This window comes from Fulmarus glacialis, unplaced genomic scaffold (genome assembly GCF_000690835.1).
Source record: "Fulmarus glacialis isolate BGI_N327 unplaced genomic scaffold, ASM69083v1 scaffold11920, whole genome shotgun sequence".
NCBI lineage: Eukaryota > Metazoa > Chordata > Aves > Procellariiformes > Procellariidae > Fulmarus > Fulmarus glacialis.
In genome coordinates, this window is record NW_009188368.1 from 7,364 (window position 1) to 12,537 (window position 5,174).

The window sequence follows — 5,174 nt, forward strand, 5'->3', positions numbered from 1 at the left end:
GCATAAAGGACACCCAATTCAAACTTTTTAAAATAACTGTCATTTAAACTGTTGTAAGTTAATGTCAGAAAAACAGATAGCAAACTATCCAATGCCAAAATATTCCCTAGTGAAGAATATAAAGAGTATCTTTACTCCTTCCCAGCGCTGCTTTTATTTCCTCCCTTTTTTTTAAATCCAAGCAGAATTAGCCATTAGTGGAATAACTGCCTCTTCCATTTTTACATCAGAAAGACTTACAAAATACGCATCTGGGAAATGGTGCAGAAGGCATACGCAGCGTGAACACCTACGTGGAAATGGGGATTAATGTCAAATTAATTTTGCATAGGTCACAAAAATAATCAGAAAAAGAAAAGTAACTTGTACACTTGTACCATGCTAGGAGGAACCTGAAGGACAAGTTTATCAGTATTCCACTCTAAATAATTTTGCTGTGATACACGAGATGACAGATGTAAACAATATGTTTAATACAACTCTTTAATCCTCTACCAGCAGCTAAATTTTATCATTATTATTTCTGAAGGCATCCCTAATGGTGGCACAGTAACATATTTTGTATTTGTAGTTGCCTATTGCATCGATTTGTCCATAGCCTACCGAAAAATTTAGAGCAAGAGTTCAAGCCCAGTTTAGCCTCTTGCTTAGGACAGCACATGAAAGTATTGCACCTCAGTACAGAGGAACCACAAGCATGAGGCAACACTGAAAACTTTTTATGCGGTTGAAGGAGAACACAGAATTGATTTCCTCTTCTGAATCTGAAAACTAAGTACACCGTCAAGCAGTTTAAAACCACCTTAAATTAAAATATTATAAATAACCTACTGAAGCTAAATTATACTTATATTAGTAGCTGTCCCATGGCTAAGCTGGCTAAGCTTTTGTGTTGTTGCCATGACAGCTTAGTTCGGGCTGAATTGACCCAAAAGAATAATTCATCCCTTGCTATATAAATCTGACCCTCCGCACTGCAAGAGAAGAAAGTGCGACGGACGCTCACCCTCCTTCCAGGTGACTCATGTTCTGAAAGAAAAAATATTAAGTGAAAGCGGATCCCCACTAAGAGGACAGTGCTGAATTGGCGCCTCTCCCCACATAGTTACACCACACTTTGTTCCCAGATAGCAGCACCGGCTTCTGAAGCCAGAGCACAACAGGAGATTGCAGCCTCACTGACTAATTTTTCTCTACGTCAGCTTTCCACTGCCAGAGGTATCTGACAAAAGAAAGCATCGTGTACTTGAGGTGAAGACTGACCTCTAAAAATACGCCTCTCTACTTTTGTGAGCAGCAATAATTAATCATTGCTGTTCCGGTCCTTTTCTTTCCCCCCTTCATCCCTGCCCCGTGTACTTCTAACTCCCTGGTGAATCCTCAACCTTAAGATGATGCCACAGAACTAATCTTCTTTGATGCAAAATGCCTTAGGAGGAACTGGATGCAAGCCCAATACTGGCTTGTTTCCCTTGACGAGCTGATTGTTCTAATTGGAAAACATTTATTAGCCTATTTCCCATGGACAAGACATGAAACAGAAGCACCTTTCTACCACTTGTACACTAAATTCTACAGTGTTAAAATTAAACGGCTCAGAACTTCCCAACCTGAATAGCTTCAACCTCTGCAGGAACAATTTTCCTGTAGATAGAAAACAGGAAGTATTAAATTCTCTCTTATTTGAGATTTAAAGATGTTGGCAAGATTCTCTCAAACCGGCTGTCTTCTCACAAAGAAGTTGCAAGATGACTGCAGTTTTGAGTACAGATTCCTTCATCAGTGACCGCAGCAGCTAATGTAAAGCTGCACTCTCTCTTGTTACTGGAACCATGAAACATTTGGAGATGGACAAATAATACCACAAACTATTTACCAAAGCACCCCTCAATTACACAGGGATCTTCACAAGAACATATTTAAAACAATTAGCATTAACTGTTCTGGAGTGGATTTTAAAAAAAAAGTTAATAACCCCTAAACCTGCAAACATCAGCAGTTACCAATGGCTATTGGCCACATATTCTCTCGTTCTTTCAGTTCAATTTTAATGCTACTTTTTTTTTTTCTTTAAAGAAATGCTGAATTTCAGAAGGACCAAATTCATGTTTGGGATAACATCACAAAATTCTTCTAAGAAACTTCAATACTGAGCCACAAATGTGTATAATTAGACTTGATAATTACTTAGATTTTCCCCTTGTGGCTTTTTGTACATAGTAGAATATAATTGCTTTAACATTATAAAAGTGAAGCAGTCTAAAAACTTACAAGGCATATGTCTAGTTCATCTTAAAATGGGTGAGAAGATTATCAGACCCTGTTCCTTTGCAGAAATTAAGGACACATCAATTATATGATTAAAAAAAAATTCATATGAATCAATGAGGCAAGAATCCACCTAAACAAGAGACGATGGATATGCTGTGGGGAGTCCAGAACATTGTATGACCATTGTGCACCTATGCAAAAGATAATGGCCCCAATTTAAAAATAGATATGATAGTAATAAAAATAACTTTGGGAGGGGGAAATGTCTTTTAGAACCAACACGCAGTCTTTGATCCACAGAAAAACCAGATGCAGAATATTACTGAGTATTACAAATATTACTAAAAATGTCTGCACCATAATACACAAACCGTCCATAATTATGCATCTGAGAATAACATCTAATATATATATACACACATACACACACATAAAAGCTTACAATTAGTGTGGGTACAACTGGCTAGAAGCTGTTTGGAACAGTTTTCTTCCGAGGTCCTTTGCATGCCAGTTAGCTCACACAGATGTAGAGAACGCAGTGGGGCAGACTGAGCTTCCTAAAGGCAAATATTGACCAACTGCAGCTTTAATTAGTGGAATGGGGAGAAAAGAAGTTAATGATGACTCCCCAAAAGTGTTTTTTAATGAGGAAGGCTAAAAAGTCTTGAAACAAAATACTGACCAACGGCTGTATAAACTGAATTCTGTTGGTCAGCCTTGCCTGCTCTGACTTGTAAATCTGACATCTGTAGAAAATCCTCCCAAAAGACAGTCAATTTAAAATGAACTTAATTTAGAAAGAGCTCTGCATTCCTACCATGGTATTCCTGCCTGAAGACTGCTCCAAGCCTGGTATTCTATTTATTACTTGTTGCAGATGGGAAATTAAGGCAGGCTTTTGCAAGACTCCTCACTTGGCAGACGCTGCGAATCTGAAGGCCATCACACTGATCTGCCTCTCAAGCAGGAATTTTATGCTTCCTAATAAAATTAAATTTAAATTTAAAGTACAATGATCTTTTAACTTGCTAGTTGGAAAACACACTCTACATACAATAGATGCTTCAGAGATCTCTCGCTTATCACAAGGAGTGACGTATTCTTTCTACCCAGATGATGAAGCCTGAAAACAAGCTATGGTTGTTTATGTGCAGTTGATATCTGAACACTGCAACCCTTCTGTGGCAGCACTGCCAGTTCCTCTTCTGTCAAGATGGACAGAGACTTGTCCATCTGGCCAAAGGCTCTCTGCCTAAAGAACAGCATAAAAACCAAGCCTTAGTTCTGGTGTTGCTTGCTGTAGTCACGTAGCCTGGATAACCAAGGAGATTAATTAATTAGAATTACGTATTAGGCAGTTGGTACTATTACCCTCTTCCTGTATTTCTAGTATCTGTATATGTTCTATAAAATAATACTGTAAATACAAAATCTGTTGTAAAGCACGAGGAAATCCAGCAGTGAGAAGAAAATACATTCCAAGAGCTTTCCAAAGGTCTAAGTTGAAGGTCATTTTGATATTAGTCGAACACTACCTTTCACCAAATAATGGGGGTGTTTTATTAAAAAACGAGGTGTCTGTCAAATGACTCATTTCATGGTTCGAATGTCATAACCATCATGAAATAAAGACATTAATATGAGCAGACAGCTCAAGATTATCTTAAAAAGGGAATTAGTGCTGGTGGATAGGAAGGTAGCTGCATGTTTTAGGAAAGATGGAGGTGAAGGGAGAACACAAACAAATCGGAAAACAGGCAAGAAAAGGGGAGCAGGAAATAAAACTAGACATAAACATGGTGGAACATGAAGAGTTCAATTTCTCTGCAGGAAGTCAAGGAAAATTATAACCGTAAAGTGAATGTAAAGGATGTGAATCAGCAGTTCACCCACAGCTACATGATAGAGGGACAACAGAAGAAGCATGTCTTGGAAGAGTAATCCTGCAACTCTTAACTGATATGAGTAATCACGATTTACCTAAACACTGCCTTCAACTTCTGAGATAAGAGATTACAAAACCTGATAGCAGCCAACAATTAAAGAGGATGAGTAAAGAAGGAAGAAGTCTGTAACCATTAGTCTGCTGCTTTGATTAAATTTGGGAGCAGTATTGTTAAGAGTGGTTATTTTTGTTGTTAGCTTTGGTCTTACATGAACTAGCAAGTGGAAAAAAGAAAAAAAAAAACCAAACACACTTACTTAAATGGCCTGAAAGTTCTTTGTAGACCAGGCAAGGACTTTCTTCAGGGGATTCACATGCACAGCTTTTGGCTATATCCTCATCCCAGGCTGCCTACAGCAATTGTACAACTAACCACATACTGTATTTACTGTTTTCTTCCAACTGTGTTCCCCAAATTGTTCCTCTTTTCTCTGTCCAGTTCCAAGATCCCCCAACTCCCTTCTCTCAACACCAAACCCAATGGTTTCAAGTCTTCCTGTAATTTCCTTCTTATTCTGTGTCTATGCCCCCCGTATCTTTCCCCATCCCAAAGCGGACTTCTCCGGTCTCTGCCACATGCAGAGCACTGAGCACACCTTACTTCCATTTCCTCCCCTCATCACTTCTACAAGAGAAACCATTCACCGTGTCAGTGTGCCACACTCTCGGGAAGAGGAGCTGGGCTATGGCCACAGAAGTGCTGTGTCTTTAGCCTGCCCCACCAACCAACACTCCCGTGCCTCTTGTCCTGCGTTTTCACGGTAGGCACTCAGGGCCAAGGACTGCCCTCCTTTCTTTTTCTGTACAGCAATTAGCACAACAGGATCCTAATACCATCTTATATTCCTTCTGAACGCCAAGAAATACTTTTCTACTGTGAGGGTGACTGAGCACTGGCACAAGTTGGCAAGGGAGGTTGTGGAGTCTCCATCCCTGGAGATAATCAAAAGCCACCTAG